Source organism: Salvia hispanica, chromosome 2 (assembly GCF_029641045.1).
Source record: "Salvia hispanica isolate PSC_SH4W2 chromosome 2, Shi_PSC_v1, whole genome shotgun sequence".
NCBI classification, from domain to species: domain Eukaryota; kingdom Viridiplantae; phylum Streptophyta; class Magnoliopsida; order Lamiales; family Lamiaceae; genus Salvia; species Salvia hispanica.
This window is the reverse complement of record NC_142693.1, coordinates 20489192-20512189: the sequence shown is the minus strand read 5'-3', so window position 1 is coordinate 20512189 and position 22998 is coordinate 20489192. Positions and strand designations below refer to the sequence as shown.

General features: G+C 38.6%; 1 long non-coding RNA gene and 1 pseudogene across 2 annotated transcripts; both read right to left on the bottom strand.

The window, feature by feature from the left end:
• Nucleotides 1–1440: 1440 nt before the first annotated feature.
• Nucleotides 1441–22978, bottom strand: LOC125188886 (polyphenol oxidase I, chloroplastic-like; annotated as a pseudogene).
• LOC125208030 (uncharacterized) lies at nucleotides 2875–4718 on the bottom strand. 2 transcript variants are annotated; one of them, XR_007174047.2, is made up of 5 exons: nucleotides 4405–4718; nucleotides 3796–3895; nucleotides 3553–3637; nucleotides 3168–3346; nucleotides 2875–3072 (listed from the first exon to the last, which is right to left on the bottom strand). It is a non-coding gene; the product is annotated as an uncharacterized LOC125208030 (long non-coding RNA). The 2 variants fall into 2 exon arrangements; XR_007174048.2 differs by having other exon boundaries at nucleotides 3796–3844; nucleotides 4405–4717.
• Nucleotides 22979–22998: the final 20 nt, after the last annotated feature.

Genomic DNA, 22998 nt, shown 5'->3' with positions numbered 1-22998 from the left:
AATCAGAACAATTTCAATTTTTCTCCGTTGTCCAAGGCATGGGCGGAGATGGTTTTCATGGCCTATGGTAGATGTTACGGATTGCCTATGATCACGACACGTGGCAACAACGTCTATGGCCCGAATCAGTTCCCCGAGAAGTTGATCCCCAAGTTCATCCTCTTGGCACTGATGGAACAGCCTCTGCCTATCCATGGCGACGGCTCTAATTTGCGTAGTTATCTGTATTGTGAGGATGTTGCGGAGGCTTTTGAGGTGGTGCTCCGCAGAGGAGAAATCGGGCGACATTGGGACGAAGCGGGAGAGGAGGGTTATCGACGTTGCACGAGATATATGCAAGATGTTTAACAAGGATGCTGGCAAGTGCGTTCGGTTCGTGGAGAATAGGCCATTCAATGATCAGAGATATTTCCTTGACGACGAGAAGCTAAGGGGTTTGGGGTGGGCTGAGAGGACCGCTTGGGAGGACGGGTTGAGGAAGACGATGGAGTGGTACGTAGAAACCTGGACTGGTGGGGTGATGTCTCTGGTGCTCTGATACCGCATCCTAGAATGTTGATGATTCCTAGAGGCACGGATAGGGCGTCTGATAAGTCTGAGTCGGGGTTGTCTGGCTGGCAACCCTGACCAGACTAGGATGTTGTTGGTCAAAGACAGTGCCTCGCCTCATAATCCAGCCTTCGAGTATGATGTTCAGACAACATGTTTAATTATTATCCCTAAAATTTCAATTATTGCAAGATTGTAGCTTCGTTTGGAGTAGTATTTAAGGGATGATCCCACTTATAGGCGAATGGCTATGTAATTGAATTTAGATTGAAATGATAAATTGGGATTATGGTGTGACAAATGAGCTATACACTTAATGCAAAGAATAAAAGACGAAAGTATATATATTCATAGGTAAAAGAACATTTGCTCCTAAAATAAACATATGCTATTGGGAAAAGTACTAAACATATTTAAATAATTGTAGAACTAAAACTAGCTAAACAAATAACAAGTACTCCTTTCGTCCCCCTGAAAATTTGTTACCTATTTCCTTTTTCGTCCGTCCCTAAAAATTTGTCATCTTTCACTTTTACCATTTTTGGTAGTGAACCCTACTTTCCACTAACTCTTTTACACTCACATTTCATTATAAAACTAATATATCAAAGTAGGACTCACATATCACCAAATTTTTCAACTTACTTTCTATTACATTTCTTAAAATCTGTGCCCGATCAAATGGTGATGAATTATTAGGGACAGAAGGAGTAGTCTCTAATTATTAGACTAACATTCCTGCAGATGCACAGTAAATACACATTTCCAAAGGAAATGATTCTTGATTTAGCACACTGGTACATGGAAAATACAAAGAAAGCAGCGCCAACAATGCGCTGTTATTGGAAACATTTAACTTGAAACAAAGGCTGAGAAAGATCGGCGAATGAGCTAAGCGGCGGGAACGTGGGGGATGATCTTAACCCCACCAATGGTGACAGTCTCACCATGGAAGCGGGGAACGATGGTGACGACTCTTATGTCATCATCATCAGCAATATTAATGTTCTTGTAGAGTTCCTTCAAGTTGATGCTGAGGTCGCTGGGGGTCTCGGTGGTCCTAGACCTGTGGGGTATCTGCGTGAGTCCTCCGGCTCTCTCTGCAATAACGGGGGCATCCGTATTACTTTCGTCATCATTGACGTAGACATCGAAGCCAACGAGCTGGCTGCTGTCTGTGACAATGCCCTCGATCACAATTCACGAGCACTTCGTCTGCTTTTCCTTTGGATGGTTTGGCAACAACAACCCTTATAGTCTCGGTGAGAGTTATAGGAAAGGCCTCTGTTGCAGCCTGCGACGTTTTTGCGAGTTCTTTGACGTCGGCTGGGATTTCTCTCTTAGGTGGAACGTAGTCCAGCCATCGATGAATATCGCTGTATTCGTACTCGTATCCCATGCTTTTGTTGCGCAAGCAATCGCGGACTTGGACCTTGACAAGGTTCCTCTTCTCGTCGTAGAACAAGAAGGCGGCATCCAAGAAATCGGGATCCTCGATGGGTGGTACAGTGGGGTGGAGGCCGCTCCAGATGGACCACATTCGGTCGACGTTAGCGTGATGACAGTAGAAGATGGGGTCTCTTCCCGCAGAGTAGAAGTTCCCCATGTTTTCGCGGAAGCGGTTTTTGGGATTTCCGGTCCAGCCATGGATGGCACCGTGGGACCCCCCCCACATGTTCCGCCACTGGCGGCTCCTCGTGGAGGATATCCGGCTCTGTATGCTGTGCTCATGAATTTGAGGGCGGTGTCTCCTTGAATAATCATTTCTTGTTGCATTTGGTTGAGATTAGCTTCTACACTCGTTTTAGGATTGCGAATGTCAAGGTCGACAAGTTCAGGTCCCCAATGCGTTTGGACTACTAGAAAATTGGCTTATTGTGGCACTCAAAAATGCCACTAGAAATATGTTGTCCTCACACTTTATTTATAGGGGCACCTTAAGCAAGTGTATTAACGGTGAGTGTAATGACAGACATAACATGATAATAGACAAACTATTACTTCACCTAAAAATGGCATCAAGCATAACATGTGTTGACATTTATAGGTGCCACGTAGTGTAATCTATGACTACATTGAATACTGCAATTCTAATATTACTAATTACCTCCCATAAATTTTGGCAATTACATTTCCTATCCACAATTTCCGTAATTTACATTTTTCATTTGTAAATATTTATAATTTATATTTTACTCCTTGAAATATGTATAAACTATTGCATTCTTCAATTATTTAATCATTCTTCCTTTAAATAAACATAATCGTATTTTTGCTTCTAAAATACTACTCCAAGTTACAATAAACAATAAAAATACCTTGAAGTATAAAAACTGTCATCAACAATTTACATAATACTTTTGATAAAATCCAAGTCATACAATATCCAAATACGATATGTTAAAAATATCTTACTACAAAACTACATTCCAAAGTTGCTTAACCTCTACTACTCTAATAAGCCTTCATTCTCATATATTCTCCAATATTTGACCATTATGATTGTAAAAGCAACTCAAGCCCCTGCATCCAACACAATTAAATCAAAATTTAAACAGAACAACCATTTAGAGCATTATGGAATTCTGATATCTAACACAAAATAAAGAGGACGTTACCTTTCGTATGCTGATAGAGTATTGGGCATCATCGCATCAACTTCATCAATAGTATCACCCACCTCAACTTTATTCACATAGCAACTTGTACTTGCATCAGTAAACACTTGAGAAGACGGGAGTAAGGAAGATGTATGCATTCCAAATAGAACTGGCTAAGACCATAACATTGACTATACCTACGAACAAATAATCACCGGTAATTATATAAAGACCAACAACAAGACAAAAGTATATTTTAGAAAAGATATTGTATACTGATAACAGAAAACAACATCATATATATCTTTGGTCACTAGTAGTTACAAGGCAAGGTGTAACTATTTATTTCTTAGTAGAAGAATAAATATAACCAATATATAGTGAAATAGATAAGCAAGATTACCTGGTTTCTGTGTTGTGCCAGAATATTGATGGAACTCGAGGATACTTCTATGATTAGTCTATGAGCCAAAACACGGTGATATTTTCTACGAGGTATCAAATCAGAATTTTAGCGGGCAAGTCTAGAGTAGTGGAGTAAATACAAGTTTAAATTTTGGAGCAACAAAAAAATGCTTATTAGTTCAACTATTCATGATCAATAAATTACAAAGCTAATAAAGGTGAAATATGCAAAAAATGAAACCTCAACACGAAGAAATCCGGGCTGATTAGAGTTCCCACACCAGCTTCATCTTGTCATTACAGAATTTGTCAGTCAAGTCAACATTGCGGTTAGACTCCCTCTAACAAGAACAGATGAATTTATGTATTCCAAAATCATAGATTGAAGACATGTTTGGAAAATTGAGAGAAAATGACTAGCTAAACTCCACTCATTTTAAACTTCTTTGATCAGCAAAAATACAAAAATCATCAAAGTCTTGCCCCATTAGGTGATCCGGGTTGCATTTATAGGCTGTTCCAATATCTCGCATGCCAAGAATACACATTTTTTATCTATTAAATTATAAATTACATTATTAAGGAAGATTCTAAAGCTAATTAAAGTAGCAACACCAATTCTTAAGCTCTATTGAAAAACTCTACGTCTGTCTCTACCTTCACCCACCAAGCTCAACAATTTCATTCTAGTCACTTCACAAATCAGGCTTAATTTTTAAACCATCCAAAGAAACGTGAAATTTCCACCTAATTTTGCTAAAATTTGAATTGGGGAAGAACTTAAATACGAACCCTAACTTCAAATCTGAATCTGAAATTGGATGAAAAAGAGATGTGGAATGTTACTTACATAGAGGATAGACATGAATATCATAGAGATGCTGGATTCCAGCGACGGCAACGGTGGCGGCAGAATCGACCGTACAACCGATGTACAAAAAGATGAAATGTATGTCTAGGTGTGTGTAGAGGGAGACAGATATTGAGACAGAGAGGGAGACAAGGAGGGGACGCCACGTTCGGCTGAGGGAAGTGGTCGCCGGAGGCGCGGCGTGCCGGAGGAGGGTTGTATGTGTGCGTGTGTCACGATCTGTGGGTGTGTATGTGTGCAAGTTAAAATTGAGAAGGTTTAGGAGTCATGCGGAAGTTGCAGAGAAAAGTTAGTATTCCCCATTTTCTATTTTATTTAATTCCTTTTCCTTTTCCTTTTCCTTTTCTTTTTTTGTTTAAAATTACTTTTACATCTTAAATCCAATTTGTACACGTCAAGTTTCGATTCCACTATTGTACACTAAGGACCCGTTTTATAACGTGGATAGGATATAACATGATAGTTAACTTAGGATAAAATTTTCGAGCCAAAGGTAGGATAATGTATGGATAAAGATTTTAAGATGATGTTTTATAGATTGAATAATTCATCAGGATATTGTATCACATTCGCATATGTTTGAGATGAATTTTGATTCCCAAATAACGAAGAATCCCAAATTATGTAGTTGGAATTATGAGTCCAAAATGAAGAAGATTCAAAGTGGACGAAACATAGTAATCAGATCCAGTAAATTCAAAAAATTACACAAAGATGAAATTTGAGTCCAAAATGAAGAATCCCAAAATGGATGAAACATAGAATCGATTCCACAAATTAAACAAAGATGAATTTTGAGTTCAAAATGAAGAAGAATGCCGGTGGAGAAATCGATTCCACTGAACTAAACAACAAAGAGGTTGAATTCATCACCCCTAATCGATGCCTAAATCCAGAAATCGACAGCGGCCGTGGTGCTAATCGACTTAGATCCCCTTCGCCAATGTCGATTTTTGAAAAATCTCGGGCGACACCACTACCACTTCGACAATGGTGGCCGTCATGGTGCAAAGAGAGTAACTGGCGAGAGACATGAACGAGCCAGAAATTAGACAGAGAAGGGTGCTCGGAGATAGAGAGAGAGAGAGCGCATAGAAGGTTTGTGAATAGTGGCACCATTATCGCCGGCTACCGGACGACGAAATCCATGGAAAAATCGCCGGCGGCTATGGCATACAGAATGGCTTGTTGCATTGTTGCAGAGAGAGGATGGAGTCCCGTAGAGAGAGAAGGAAGGGAATGGAAACGAGGGCGATGAAGGAAATCCTGCAAAAACAGTAAATAAACCCTCAAATTTTGTTGGACTATATCTCTAGCTCAAACAGTGAAAATGGGCACTATTTGCGTCGGCCCGGGATAATTTTGGAAGGCCCGTCGGGCTTCTTAAAAAATAATCCAGACTATAAAACATTGGTTTTAAGTGGATTAAATAATCCAATCTACCCTAAACCCATCTATAAAAAACGCCCTAATAGAAGTGTCAGTAAATAAGATTCCATATGGCATTTATGTTGAGGTGTAGTTAAAGGATATAATAAAGGTGTAGTGAAAAGTTAGTGTAGTGACTATATATCTATACTGGCACCTTTTATAAAGTGTGGTAAAAAAAGTGTGGCGAGAAGCTATTTTTCTAGTAGTTGCAGTCGTAGAGGGGCGAGTAGGGCTCAGAGAAGGGGGCGGGCATTTACATGCCATCCGGGTGGTCCCAGTTCTAGTAGGGCAGGCCGAAGTCTGGTTTCCTATCAGTTCTCCACAGATCCGCTCAAAGAAATACAAGTACCACCTGTTTCAAGGAAATTGAAAAAGTTAGTAGAATATGAGATCCATTACCAAAAATAATGAAAAGTAGGGGTGTCAAAATGGATATCGGGAATTGGATACCCGATTTTTTCAGGTTTCGGGATCGGGTTCAATACCCGATCAAGTATATCCAAATTACCCAATTTTTTATATTTTATTTGTTAGATTTAATAAATAAGGTATTTATTCTATTATTTAAAAATTAAATAATTAATGCATGAATTGTGATTATGTATTATAGATGAATAAGGGGTGTTATAACTTACTTCTCCGTTCCATAATAATAGAGTCATTTTGTCATTTGGGTACATTCCATAGTAATATAGTCATTTTCCTTTTTAGTAAAAGTCAACACATTTTTCCACACCTACTTTACTCTCTCTTACTTTATTCTCTCTCCATCTCTCTACCTTTTTCATTTTTCACTTTATTCTCCCATTACTTAACTCACCTAACACAATTTTTTTTCTCTTAACTTTAAGTTTGTATCAAATTCGAACTATAGGTTCATATTTCTAAAAGTTTGTAGCTAATTTTCTTAAATAAATAATAAAATAAAATAAAATAAAAATTCGAAATCGGGATTGGATACCCGAGTCGGGTACCCGAAATCATTTTCAGATCAGGTATCGGGTATTAGATTTTAGAAAATTCGGGATCGGGTACCCGAAATTTTCGAATCGCGAATCCGCGGGTACCTAAAGGAAATTGGTGTAACGGACGGAGGGAGTATTAGTTTCAGGAGGATTTACCTGTGGAAAGGGAAGAACAACCAGGAGTTGTGGACCTGGATATCGAGGGTCCCGAAGCCCCGTTGATCATAGGGGCTGTTGCAGTAAGCGCAGTGGATGTTGGCTTGCTGCGTGAAGCTACAGGGATCGTCTTCCTTCAGATCCTTCATCAGTCTGATGGCTTCCTTGTAGTTTGCTAAGTATTCGGGCGTCATCCTGTGGGCTGCGGGTCTCTTCCGAAGCCGATCAACCGGCGGGAGCACGTAGAATTCTTGGGGATCAGTGCCATTGTAGGGCGGGCAGCAGTCGGCGTCGAGACGAACCACCTTTCTAGTTTCGCGGTCAACATTAGTTGCGCCTTCGTGATAGCAAACGCCCGGATTAGGAGGTTCGAGCGGCTTGGTGATAAGGATCCTTGTATTTTATCCCAAAGATTTACTCAATTGTGATGTTTGATCTAGGTATTTTTTTTTTGTGAGAACTGATTTTCTATTTTACCAATAAGAGCAACCCAACAAGAAATAAGGAAACTAAGATGAACAAAGAAGGAAAGAACATTGGATAGGGTGGAAATTGGGAAACATAGTCATTGATGAAGCAAGCTAAGGCACTTACAACATAACTAACATGCATCCATGGCTAGATCTTCAAGGGAACCACAAACCTCAAAGCATACCTCTAGTTGATCCATGCTTGAACTAGCAATTGATGGAACTCCCATGCTTGAACTACCAATTGATGGATTCTAGCAACCTAAATCTAGGAATTAGATAGAAAACCCTATTCAAGAGGAACAAATCTCTCAAACATCTATTTTAATCCGAGTCTCCATGAAAAATGAGTAAAAATACTATTTAAAGCTTGGGTGGCCCGTTGGGTCAGAATGGGGTCCGAAAATGACACCCGGTTGCATGAATTATCCCGCTAAAAATTCACCCGGCCGCGTGGAACTTGTTTGCACTGCGCGCCTTTCGTAAAACGGCCATAACTCCCTCCACCGGACTCCGATTGGGGTGTGCAAGGTACCCACGCGAAGCTCTTTCGAAGATGAAGACTTTGGTAGTAGTTTCAGAGCTTTTGGACTTCATATCAATACGCAGAATACTGATTGAAGCCAGCTGCAGGTACAAGCTTTGATGCACAACTTCCATGATCGTATCATCCTCCCCTTCTTGGAAATGATTTGTCCTCAAATCCGAGCCTTCTATATTCCTCGCATCCTCGGGAGGCCCTCTAGCTTTATTGGATCCTTGGCATGTCTTCTCTTTCATCCTTGGGCCCCAATCAACCCATGGCTCACGCCGAAGAGAGGACCCTTGATGTCTAGCACTCGTGGTCATATCATCCTCCTCTTCTTGGAAAGGATTTGCCCTCAAATCTGGGTTCCGTACACCTATAAAATAGCATGAGATCAAATCAAATATCCAAGTAGGATGATAGAGATTAAGACCAGTAACGACTCTAATAGAAGTCACCATACCACAACGGTGGACACGCTCTAACAAGCTCAAAACTAATACATAAGCTATGTGGAAACAAATACCTAGGCAATCTTTCACATTGAAGTCCTAATCAAAACCATGTGATGCATAGTTTTTGACAAAATGACAATAAAAGATGTCAACCTCATTGAACGGCTTTATTGTCATGCATGGAAAACAAGTATTACGCCACATCACACAAGCATCACACAATTTGACCATTTTTGTCTCAAGCATTCTCACACTACCTACTCTCATGTTCTTCAACATCTTCCCAAAAGATTTGGCATTCTTAACAAGACTAGGCATACACAAGAAAGGATCCTCATATGGTGCAAAATGAAAAATTATCAAGAGAGGCCTAAGCACAAAAATCTTATTCTCACGCTCATGAAACAAACAATCATTTTCAATCATAAACACATCATTCTTGCTCAAACAAGGAATACCCATCCACAAATTGACAAACTCAAGTTCAACATATAGGGTACGTTCATCATAATTCACATCAAGTTTGCAAGAAAGTGTCTCAACCAACAAACCAAGTTTATTACAAGGGATCTCACTTAATTGTCCCAACAATTTCAAGAAATGATCAAAAATATATGAGCAATGCATCCATATACCTTCATGCACAACATGTAGAGTAAGAACAACACCATGCATGAGGAACTTATGAGAAGCAACATCAAGTATCAAGGGAAATGTTTTCAAATTATCTCCACACAAATGCTCCAACAATTTTAAAATAATACTCCCTTCGTCCCACATTTTGAGTCACTTATTGTTATGGCTCGGGTTTTAAGAAAGAGTTGAAGTGTGTAATAAATGAAGTGAGATGGTGGAATATGTAATAAATGAAGTGAGATAATAGAGTATGAAATAAATGGAGTGAGATGGTGGAGTTGGTTGAAGGTGGGTCCCTTTTGACTTTTGATTTTTGTTTTGATTTATTTTAATGTAGATAATGGCATTTTTATGTAATTTTGATAAAGAATGGGGTAAAATTATATGACCAAATATGGAAAATTCTAAAAGTGACTCTTAAACTAGGACGGACTTTTATGGAAAAAAGTGACTCTTAATCTGGCACGGAGGGAGTACCACAAACATGAGAACGATGCAATTTTATGCCATTAATCACAACACCATCCACAAGAGACATATGAGTGGAAAAATCCTTCACAAAACGGCCATAGAACACTCCAATCCCATTGAAGGGTTTAACCACTTTGCAATGAAGACATAGAAAACACCAAGTGCTAAAGTCATTATCCATGTTACTCCTCTTGGTCCTACTATCCTCACCCACATACACATGAAGCTCAAAATTACCAACAAATGAAAGCTTAGGCATCTTAGCATGTCACTCCAACATTCAAGGTAGATTCCACAAGAGAAATGTCATGTCTTCAATGCTTGGGCTTATCAAGAAAGGATCAATATATGACGCAAAGGTATATTTAGAATTCAAAGTTTCAAGCTCATGAGACCACTTTTTACACAATTCATCAATAATAAATCTATCAACACAAAGGGGCTTCTCTAATGTAATCTCATTCAATGAAACATCACAAAGAGATAAAGATAGTGCACTTGAACCTTGGGCAAGGAGTTCATCCACTTGCCCTTGTTCCTCTTGTTCCTTCTCCGGGTGAGTAGTTTCTAAGCCATGTACAACACAATGTACTTCCATGCCTTCAATTAAATTTCCTACAATCATCAACACAAAAAGACATAGAAGAAGTGTTAGTGGGTAAGGGTTTAGTTTCCTCACCAAGGGCAAGATGCAAAGGATCATTTGGTGCCCACACAAGGTTGACCTTAGAATCTAACAAGCACCCTTTACTCACTTGTGCTTGTGGTTTTTCTCTCATTTGATATTTTTCTTTTCTCTCACCTCCACCACTCTCTCTTGACTTTTGCACCTCACACTCTTGTCTTTTATCACGCTCTCTTGGCTTTTTAGACTCACATTCACTCCCAAGCCTTTTATCTTTCTCTCGTTCTTTTTCTCTACTAATTTGGAATAAGCTCATCGAAGAGGAGACATTTCCATATACATCAAGAGGCTTATGTGAGAAATGAAAGAAGATGATGCAATCAAATGACTTGATGAATTATCCAAACTTCCACCCTATCATAGTTGGCGAAAACTATACAAAACATATCCAATTATCAAATCTGACTATATATACATATTTTTCCCTTGATCTAGACTTGTTTGTGAATCTATCCACCAAATTTATCCAAGTTGGGCGCAGGAATCAATACCAAAAAAATTCATAAAGATCAGCCAGATTTCAGCAAAAGTTTCATCCCTTGTTGGTTTTCTTTGACTTGTGGGTGTTTTGCATAAGGCCTTGTTGAACCTACTTGCATCTTCCTACTATGTGTTTATGGCTTTGTCTTCTTGATTTTTGTTTGCCAAGGAGTATGCCTTGATTGATCCACCTCAAGCACCTAAATCTTGGAATTGGAGTTGTGAGTGTGAGTGAATCCACATTCTCACAATATTCTAAGCCGTTGTCGAGAGTTATTGGGGAGTGAATTGAGGGGGGTTTCGGACATCAAGGTTGAGTTTATCTTCTTAATTAAATTCTCTTTTCTTTTATTACTAACCTCTAGGACTAGTTCTTAGTGTTTTTTTGATTTGTAGGTACTTACTCTATTCCTCCTCGCACCCGGTCTAACAAAATGGTGGGGACAAGTGCGGAGGGGGAGGAAACAAGCATGATCCATCCTACACCCGAGGGTGACCTTGGGAGCATGATGGCTCAAATGATGGCAGATTTCAAACTTGAGATTAGAGAAAGAGACACCCAGATGGAGGCACGAATGAAGGAGTCCGAGGATCGTATGATTGTCGCTCAATACACCCTAGTTGAAGAGTTCAACACCTTGAAGGGAGGCTGCACATCTAGGACTCCTACTCCTAGGGGCAACCATGTACCTAATGTTGCCTCGGAGGATATGATGGAAGAAGTGGTGTATGAGAGATGGCAAAGGGGTAATGATAGAAATAGAGTCAATCACATGGGAAATGGTTGGTTTGGGGGAGGAAATGGAGCCCATGGCCGTTTTAAAGGTGACTATGAATCAAGGTACCATGGAGATGGGCTTGATAGAGGATATAGTGGGAAACGAGCTCCCAAGTCTCATGGAGAGTGGCATTCTAGGAGGATGAGAGATCATGTTAGCCATAAGGGGTTTGAGAGGCCAATTGAAGAAGATGTCTCATATAGCGCTCGGTTGAGGCCTACCTATCGACACAGTGGTGTTGACACAAACCAAATGGGTAACTCATCAAGTCATTTGATTACATAATTTTCTTTCCATTTCTCACATAAGCCTCTTGATGTATATGGAAATGTCTCCTCTTCGATGAGCTTAATCCAAATTAGTAGAGAAAAAGAACGAGAGAGAGAGAGCAAATGCTTGAGAGTGAATGTGAGTCTAAAAAGCCAAGAGAGCGTGATAAAAGACAAGAGTGTGAGGTGCAAAAGTCAAGAGAGAGTGGTGGAGGTGAGAGAAAAGAAAAATATCAAATGAGAGAAAAACCACAAGCACAAGTGAGTAAAGGGTGCTTGTTAGATTCTAAGGTCAACCTTGGGTGGGCACCAAATGATCATTTGCCTCTTTCCCTTGGTGAGGAAACTAAACCCTTATCCACTAACACTTCTTCTATGTCTTTTTGTGTTGATGATTGTAGAAAATTTAATTGAAGGCATGGAAGTGAAGCATCATGTTATACATGGCTTAGAAACTACTCACCCGGAGAAGGAACAAGAGGAACAAGGGCAAGTGGATGAACTCCTTGCCCAAGGTTCAAGTGCACTATCCTTTTCTCTTTGTGATGTTTCATTGAATGAGATTACATTAGAGAAGCCCCTTTGTGTTGATAGATTTGTTATTGATGACTTGTGTAAAAAGTGGTCTCATGAGCTTGAAACTTTGAATTCTAAATCTACCTTTGTACCATATATTGATCCTTTCTTGATAAGCCCAAGCATTGAGAGACATGACATTTCTCTTGTGGAATCTACCTTGAATGTTGGAGTGAATTCCTCTCATACTAAGATGCCTATGCTTTCATTTGTTGGTAATTTTGAGCTTCATAAGTATGTGGATGAGGATAGTAGGACCAAGAAGAGTAACATGGATAATGACTTTAGGACTTGGTGTTTGCTATGTCTCCATTGCAAAGTGGTTAAACCCTTCAATGGGACTGGAGTGTTATATGGTCGTTTTGTGAAGGATTTTTCCACTCGTATGTCTCTTGTGGATTGTGTTGTGTTTAATGGCATAAGGATACATTGTTCCCATAATTGTGATCTTGTTTTAAAATTGTTGGAGCAATGGGGTTTGATCCATTATGATAAACTTGTCTTGTTGAATGTTCTATCTTCTTGCAAGCTTAATATGAATTATCATGAACCTCCTCTATATTTTGACCAAGAGTTTGTCAATTTGTGGAAGAGAACTTCTTATTTGAGCAAGAATGGTTTGTTAATGAATGAAAATGATTGTTCATTGCATGAGCGTGAGAATAAGATTTTTGTGCTTAGGCCTCTCTTAATAACTTTCCATTTTGCACCATATGAAGACCCTTTCTTGTATATGCCTTGTCTTGATGAGAATGCCAAATCTTTTGTGAAGATGTTGAAGGACATGGGCATAGATAATGTGGAAATGTTTGAGGCAAAAAGAGTCAAATTGTGTGAAGCTTGTGTCTGGCATAATACTTGTTTTCATTGCATGACAATCAAGCCGTTTAGTGGGGTTGGTATCTTTTATTGTCATTTTGTCAAAGACTATGCATCACATGGTTTTGTTTGGGACTTCAATGTGAAATATTGCCTAGATATTTATTTCCACATAGCTTATGTTTTAGTTTTAAGCTTGTTAGAGCGTGTCAGCCGTCGTGGTATGGTGACTTCTATTAGAGTCGTTAGTGGTCTTAATATCTATCATCCTACTTGGATATTTGATTTGATCTCCTGCTATTTTATATATGTATGGAACCCGGATTTGAGGGCAAATCCTTTCCAAGAAGGGGAGAATGATATGACCACGAGTGCTAGACGTCAAGGGTCCTCCCTTCGGTGTGAGTCATGGGTTGATTGGGGTCCAAGGATGAAAGAGAAGATATGCCAAGGATCCAATAAATCTAGAGGGCCTCCCGAGGATGCGAGGAATAGAGAAGGCTCGGATTTGAGGACAGATCCTTTCCAAGAAGGGAAGGATGATACGATCATAGAAGCCGTGCATCAAAGCTTGTACCTGCAGCTGGCTTCAATCGGTATATTGCCTATTGAAATGAATTCCAAAAGCTCTGAAACTACTACCAATGTCTTCATCTTCGAAAGAGATTCGTGTGGTTACCTTGCACGCCCCAATCGAAGTCCGGTAGTGGGAGTTATGACCGTTTTACGAAACGCGGGCAGTGCAGACAAGTTCCACGCGGCCGGGTGAATATCTAGGGGGATAATTCACGCGGCCGGGTGTCATTTTCAGACCCCATTCTGGCCCAACGGGCCACCCAAGCTTTAAATAGTATTTTTCCTCATTTTTCATAGTTAGACTTTGATGAAATTAGATGCTTGAGAGCTTTGTTTCCTCTTGGAGAGGGTTTCTATCCAATTCCTAAATTTAGGTTGCTTGAATCCATCAATTGCTAGTTCAAGCATGGGAGTTCCATCAATTGCTAGTTCAAGCATGGATCACGTAGAAGTATGCTTTGAGATTTGTGGTTCCCTTGAAGATCTAGCCATGGATGCATGTTAGTTATTTGTAAGTGCCTTAGCTTGCTTCATCAATAACTATGTATCCTAATTTCCAATCTATCCAATGTTATTTCCTTCTTTGTTCATCTTAGTTTCCTTATTTCTTATTGGGTTGCTCTTATTGATAAAATAGAAAATCAATTCTCACAAAAAAAAATTACCTAGATCAAACATCACAATTGGATAAATCCTTGGGAAATGGATCATAAAATACAAGGATCCATATCAGCTAGGATAGTGAGGGTAGTATAAATAGACATACATTCGCACCAAATAAATCATCAAAGATATTAACCATGGCTTCTCTTCAATCCTCCTTCACGGTTCTCGCCACCACCCCCAAACCCCGCAATTCCGCCTTCATGAAACCCTCGAGGGCAAGGGTTTCATGCAACGGTGGCGACAACGGGGGCGGCCGTGTAGACCGCCGAAACATGCTTCTAGGTATTGGCGGTCTGTATGGCGCAAGCAGCCTTGTCGGCGGCCGTAAAGCCGAGGCCAGATGATACGATCATGGAAGCCGTGCATCAAAGCTTGTACCTGCAGCTGACTTCAATCAGTATTCTGCCTATTGATATGAAGTCCAAAAGCCCATAAACTACTACCAAAGTCTTCGTCTTCGAAAGAGCTTCGCGTGGGTACCTTGCACGCCCCAATCGGAGTCCGGTGGAGGGAGTTATGGCTGTTTTACGAAAGGCGCGCAGTGCAGACAAGTTCCACGCGGCCGGGTGAATTTCTAGCGGGATAATTCACGCGGTTGGGTGTCATTTTCGAACCCCATTCTGACCCAACGGGCCACCCAAGCTTTAAATAGTGTTCTTACTCTTTTTTCATGGAGACTTGGATGAAAATAGATGCTTGAGAGATTTGTTCCTCTTGAAGAGGGTTTTCTATCTAATTCCTAGATTTAGGTTGCTTGAATCCATCAATTGCTAGTTCAAGCATGGATAAAGTAGAGATATGCTTTGAGGTTTGTGGTTCCCTTGAAGATATAGCCATGGATGCATGTTAGTTATGTTGTAAGTGTCTTAGCTTGCTTCATCAATGACTATGTCTCCCAATTTCCACCCTATCCAATGGTATTTCCTTCTTTGTTCATCTTAGTTTCCTTATTTCTTGTTGAGTTGCTCTTATTGATAAAATAGAAAATCAATGCTCACAATAAAAAATACCTAGATCAAACATTACAATTGGGTAAATCCTTGGGAAATAGATCATAAAATACAAGGATCCTTATCATTTGGTATCATACCCCTCAAACATCTAATTTCATCAAAGTCTAACTATGAAAAATGAGGAAAAATACTGTTTAAAGATTGGGTGACCCGTTGGGCCAGAATGTGGTCCGAAAATGACTCCCGGCCGCGTGAATTATCCCCCTAGAAATTCACCGGGCCGCGTAGAACTTGTCTGCACTGCGCGCCTTTCGTAAAACAACCATAACTCCCTCCACCGGATTCCGATTGGGGAGTGCAAGGTACCCAGCGAAGCTCTTTCGAAGACGGAGATATTGTTAGTAGTTTCAGAGCTTTTGGACTTCATATCAATAGGCAATATACTGATTGAAGACAGCTGCAGGTACAAACTTTGATACACGGTTTCCATGATCGTATCACTAGCTAAGATGATACGTGTAAAAAATTATGTTATCTCTACTGGAGGGAGGGAGTAATTAAACATATCTCGTTAATCACGCGTACAATATTTAATGATGTAACCCACAAAGCATCTTTTGTGGTGCTACTTAATGACGTGTTTGGACCAGGTAATCAATTGCATAATTTAACCTTTCGTTGATTTGTAGGCATATATAAATCTATATTGTATTTGGACGAGGTAGACCAATCCATACAATTTTTATATTACAATCATGAGTTTGAGTTATATAATGAAATAAGTATGTGCGTCTGATACCAAAAGGTATGCCGAAAAGGACGACGGACGATCACTTTATTAAATATTTTATAAACTTGTCTTATTTGAAGCCCATCTGTTTGGAGGCCATCTGTTTAGAGGCCAAAATTAAAATATGAAATGTGCTGTTACCTAGGAATGTAATTAAATGAATATTTTATATATTATACAAATTCAAAAATTTATTAGGAAACTAATACGTAGGACCCACAAATCAACAAACCCATATTTGGTGGTGAACCCATATTCCACTAACTCATTCCTATTTGGTGGTGGACCCACAAATCAACGAACCCAAATCAAATGAAGTAGGTTTGACATACTTCACTTTTTACTATTTTTGATGGTGGACCCATATTCCACAAACTCATTCTTACTCACATTTTATTATAAAACTAATACTTTAAAAGTAGGACCCACATCCCACTAATTTTTTCAACTTTCCATTACATTTCTTAAAACCAGTACTGGGTCAAAGTGTGTCAATATTTGGGGGACGGAGATAGTAATAGGCTAGCGAAAAACTCCTCCTGCCACATTATCAAGGACTTCCCATAGCTTGCAACATCATCAAGAACTTCCCATAGCCCAGTAATAGGCTAGGCGACGCCTTAGCCAAGCAAATAAATTCAGATTAAAATTGGACACAAATACCGAGAAAGTGAAAACATAATTTCATAAAAATAAAAAATACTCCCTCCGTCCACCATTAGGAGTCCCATTCATGGGCGACACGGGTTTTAAGAAATGTTAAGAAAAGTGGGTGGATAAAAGTTAGTGGAATAGGAGTCTCACTTGTATATATTAGTTTTAAATGAAATGTGAGTGGAATGAGTTAGTGGAAGGTGAGACCCTATTACCATTTATGGTAAAAGTGAACCGGGACTCTTATTCGCGGACGGAATAAAATGAAAAAACGAGACTCCTATTCACGGACGAGGGAGTACAATTTAAAAAAAGAGTCTAATGCAATAAAAAACCAATTATATTTTCTCTCAAACAAATTACAAACGATATCAATGTGCAATCCTACGTGCCCATAACTCTTCAATTATATCACGCTGGGGTCGAATATGGGTTTCTTGCTGACGCATATTAGCAAATGCTTGGACCCTTTTGGCATCCCGCCGGGGTATCCTCATTCGAGGTGGTTGCCACACCGTGTTTTGGTTCGACAACATCTTCAGCGGCCCAATAAGTGAGTTATGGACCTTCATTTTCAACTATCATATTGTGCATGATAATACATGCGTACATGACATCAGCAATGTAGTCAGCATACCACAGGTGTGTTGGACCCTTCACCGCGGCCCATCGAGACTGGAGCACACCAAATGCTCGTTCCACATTCTTGCGCACCGCCTCTTGTCGTTGCGCAAAGTAAATTTTCTTTTGATTTATTGGGCATCTGATGGTTACTAATTTCGTCACTATTGTGCGTTTTTTTGTAGTGGTCGATGTTTGCGTGTTGGCAGTAGAAAATGGGGTCCCATGCTGAAGAGTAGAAGTTCCCCATGTTTTCGTTGTAAGGATTCTTGGGGTTTCCAGTCCAGACATGGATGCCAATGTAGGAACCGCCCTCGGTTGGCCTGCCATCGGGAACTCCGTGTGGTGGATCTACGGCCCTGTACGGGGTGCCCATGAAGGTGAGGGCGTCGTTGTCAGATTGAACAATCATTTCCTGTTGCATTTGGTTAAGATTAGTTTTGACACTCTCTCCATCATTGTAGTCATAGAGGGGCGAGTAGGGCTCGGTGAAGGGTTTGGGCATGTACATGCCATCGGGGTGGTCCCAGTTCCAGTAAGGCAGGGCGAAGGTGGGATCTCCGATGAGTTCACCGCAGATCCTCCCGAAGAAATACAGGTACCACCTATTTCAATATAAATAAATAGAATAAATAAATAGACAATTGTAACAACTACTTACTCCATCTACGATTAATTGCTCGGATTTTAAGAAATATAGTAGACAGTGGGTTGAAAAAGTTAGTGGAATGTGGGATCCACTACCGAAACTTGTGCTCCCTCCGTTCCAATAGTTGAGTTTTCATTTCTTTTCAGCACGCAATTTAAGAAATATTTAGTCAAGTGAGTTAAGTAAAGGAAGAATAAAGTATGAAATGAAAAAGGTAGAGAGATGAAGAGAGAATAAAGTAAGAGATAGAACGTAAGTGAGAAGAAATGTGTTGACTTTTACTAAAGAAGGAAATGACTCCGTTGTTATGGAACATACCAAAATGGCAAAATGACTCCACTACTATGGAACGGAGGCAGTAGTTAAAGGAGAGGGAAGAATATCCAGGAGTTTGTGAACGGACGAAAAATGAAATTGGTGTCAATTAATTGTGAATAGACGAACATGGGGAGTATTAGTTTTAGGATGGAACCCTTTGGAATTACCTCTTGAAAGGGAAGAATATCCAGGGTCGGGAAGCTGACTTGATCATAGGGGCCATTGCAGTAAGCGCAGTGGACGTTGGCTTGCTGTGCGAACCCACGGGGATCGTCAGGGTCCGTGGTGTCGAGATCCTTCATCCTCTGGATAGCTAGCTTGTACTTGGCTAAGTATTCAGGCGTCATCTAGTGAGCAGCCGGCCTAACCCTTCGAGGCTGCCCTGGGAACATGTAGTCGGCGACCACATCGGTGTAGGGCGGGCAGCAGTCAGTGTCGATACGAATTACCATGTTAGAGTCGCGCTCAACAGTAGTTGTGCCTTCGTGGTCGCAAATTTCCAAATTAGGAGGTTGGAGCGGAGTGGCCTCAGATTTACGGCCGTTCAAGAGGCTGCTTGCTCCAGCCCGCCAAGCTCAAGGAGCATGTTTCTACGGTCTACATGGCCGCACCCGCGTCGCCACTATTGCATGAAACCCTCACCGAGCTAAATAAATCCATAAAATTTATCAGTATTTATAAATCTATTTTGTATTTGAACCAGCTACCAATCCATACAATTTTTGAAGCTCTTATATTACAATCAAAAGATTAAGTTATAATGAAATAAATGCAAAAGGACGACGGGATGAAACCCTAGTTTCGTAGGGTTAGGGTTTTGAGAGATTTTTTAAAAGGGAGAGAAAGGAGAATACATATTTGTAAAGTTATCTAGGACCTATGAAGTTCAACTCTCTTTTGCGATCAGGAAAAAAAACTAACATGAAAAACCAGAAAATATTATAATTATATTCGACTTAATAATAAAGAAAATACATTATGATTAAGCAAGATAAATACTACTCCCTTGACTCAACATAGTCTCCGTAGCGATTTGGGGCAGCTCGGGTATATCGTGGGCGAGGCTCGGGCCTCGTGGGCTGCCTTGGGCGTGGTGATTTCTGCAGGCTCATGCCGTGACCAGTTTATCCCGTATCAGTTTCTGTGATTTATGTTCTTAATTAATTTTTAAAATAATAAAATGGCCTTAGTCTTCTTGATTTAAAATTTATGTTTCTCAAAAAAGACTTTGTGAAAGTTACCTTTTGTAGGAATTGGAGTAAAGTGAAGGCACGCCTTTACCTCTGTGGACTTTGAGCCAGAGTATATACATATATCACCCACCACCGACACAAATACATAGCATATCGAATCGGAAAAATAATTTTATAAATTCGTGATTACTTTTGTAATTATTTCCTAATACTAATATACCATTTGTGTAGCATTATTTTTGTTTGTAGTTTTATCATAATAAAGAAAAAATAAAATACTTTATCAAATTTAGTGATCACCGTCTTTTTTTATCTCATGATCTCTAGGATGGAATATATGGAAATATTATGACTCAATATGATAAACCATAATTGGAGTGAAAAGCACCAAAAAGACCTATTCTAGAAAAAAAAAAATTCATCATGACGGAAAATCTATTCTACAAAATATATATGAAAAAGTGTGGAAAAGAGTAAAAATTACTAATAATTTTCCTCCATTTTGCATCAAAGAACTACTGGGATACATATATTTCGGAATATTTATCATTCATTATTCTTCTCGTTCTATTTTTTTAAATTTGCAATAAATACCATATAAGGAAATACTCTAGGAGTAAAAGAATTGATATATTGTAACCTTTTAATTAATCGAAAGGCCATGACTACAATCATATGAACTACAGATGAATCACATGCTAAGCGACAGAAGTGGCGCTATTTTCTCTTGGGAAAATGTGTGATACAATTAGTATATACAACCAATTTGAAAAATAATTTGTATATATATCAAGCATGTGTTTAACGAGGTTATTTAACAATTTCAGTAGATCCTGGAAATAAGGGGTAAGCGAGTTCCTCTATTCAATGCTTTGCGACTTTCGATGGTGGATGAATGAATTTATTTTCATAGGAGCTATACTTTCTAAATTTTTAATGAAACAATAATTTTGGGAAGATAGAGGCCTTTTCACAATGATTAACACAAAACATTAAAATTTTGATAATATTATCTGTATAAAAATAAATAACAAATTTGCTTAATAGGGGCTTAAGCCCTCCCACACATAAAATGTGTATCCGCCAATGGATATATCTCGTAGTTGCATGCATGCAAGGGTTTTATATCGCATCAGAATATTTCGTTATACCAAATATTCTATCATGTGTGAGAGGACATTAAAAATTGGTATTGTACCACGTTGTATTACAATTCGATACACTGTAAAAGAATGAAATATATCGGATTTGACACAACATACTGAAATATCGATATGCTATCGATATTGAAAATTGGTCATACTTTTAAGTTCGGCAATACCGAAAAATCCGAGAAGGTAATGATATGATATTTCCTCAATCTGAAATTTCCGAAACGGCTATGACTACTATATGGTAGTTTCGATACGGTATACTGTAACGACCCACTCCCACATTCATAGTTTAATTTGAATTTTATTATCTTAAATGAATATTCGGAACCCACTCCTTCAATCACAGTTTAATTTAAATTTTATTATCTTAAAATGAATATTTTTATTAGTCTATACTTCATATTTTGGGTTGATTGTCTCAATAATCAATACGAACAAACTATATATAGTCTGATGTCAAATTTAAATGTACCTTAAAAAGTGTTTGAACAATATCTTTTATGTTATGTCATTATTAGTGTATTTTTTCCTTATACACCGGTACACACTTGCCAAAGACCAACAAATAAATATTGGGTGGATGCCTCAATCATCTACAAGCAGGATGCAGGATGTATTATATTATTCTTTTAATGTCAGATTATATGCTTAATCTTCATAAGCTAGCATTCAGTTCCATGTGCACCATGCCCGATTTAATTGAATACTGAAATTGGAAAATTTTCATATATACATAATTAAGAATATTATCATCAACACATCGATATATGAAATAGACGTTTGAATGATCTAAGAAGTATTCTAAATCATTTTATATTTTACATAAGGGTAGTGCTAGCACATAATATGAGTTTTATTTGTTGAGACTGATAAGTCACTAGTATGGCTAAACATGTTACTCCTTCCATCGTATAATAATACACTGAGTCACTTTTACTTTTTTTCTCTTTTCACTCTTCTAATTTTTTTTCTTTATCACCATTTAACTTTTAAAAATATTAATTTCTTAAATCTCGTGCTTAAAAGAAGCGTCTCGTTTATGACGGGACGGAGTGACTATATGTTAGGAAAGTTAAGTTATCTGGAAAAATTAGTTTTGAGATTATGATTTTTATAGTTAGACAAAATATATGGGCAAGTACTTTTACTTATTGGAGGACGACACAAATTAAGCAAAACCGGTAGTGTACAAAAGAGAGAGAGAAAAAAATATTTGAATCGGTGTTAGTTGATGATGGAACCCACGTCAACATTCATTAGTAGTGTAACTATGTACTAGTAACAAATTTTTAAAAATGGACTAAAATAGCAAAAGAGAACTATTTTTGGGGACATAACTTCCTCTCTTTTTAACCTTTTAGGAGTCAAATTCCTTTTCATGTTCTTTGAAATTAAACACATGAATTTAATAACTACGAATAATATTACTTTCTATTTTTCATCCAAACACATAAATATAATAATTAGGAATTAAATTATTTTCCTCCAGAAACCATGTTCAACAACCATATGTTTGGTAGGATAAATAACTAACTAATGTCTAATATCATAAGTTATGCTTCATTACTGAAATTCTTTATCGGTTCTTTTCCGAAATCCAAAAGTGAATCTAGATAATTAAAAATAACTATTGTATTGTATTCCATCCTCGTTACAATAATCAATTTGATACTTCTCCCCTTACAAACTAGGGTTTCGGATTGCTATTAAATGAGACATTAATTATTCTGTCTTCAATGTTTCAATCTATTTTATGTATGATGAGACTTATCCATCACCACTCGCACGACGCACGATGACTGAAGGTTTACATTTAATTATTTAGAAGATGATTTAAAAATATAACAATTAATGGCATGTGCTAAGCTCACTAATTATTCCGAAATTAATTAAGCAGTAGCATTATAAGTCGTGCACAAGTTGTTGGTTCCATCTATTAAATATAGGTTTGGGATTCCTCATAAATTATTAATTAGATTTGTCGTCGTCTTCTTCTCCTTTTCTATCAAGGGCACATGTATCATCAAGAAATACAAAATGATATTTCAACTGTATACATGATATATACATGCAGGACCACCTGAAGATTATAAATTATTATCAGAGTAGTTTGATTGAAATTTTGTGGCTGTGCAAACTATGGATAAAGATTGTTTCCCCATCATCAAAAAGTTGTTAATTGTGTCAATGTCGCAACTGCTTCCAATAACGCTGACACCGATAAATACCTCACAACTGCTAACATTTACTTGAGCTCTCATCATCAAAATCCTAGCTCAGC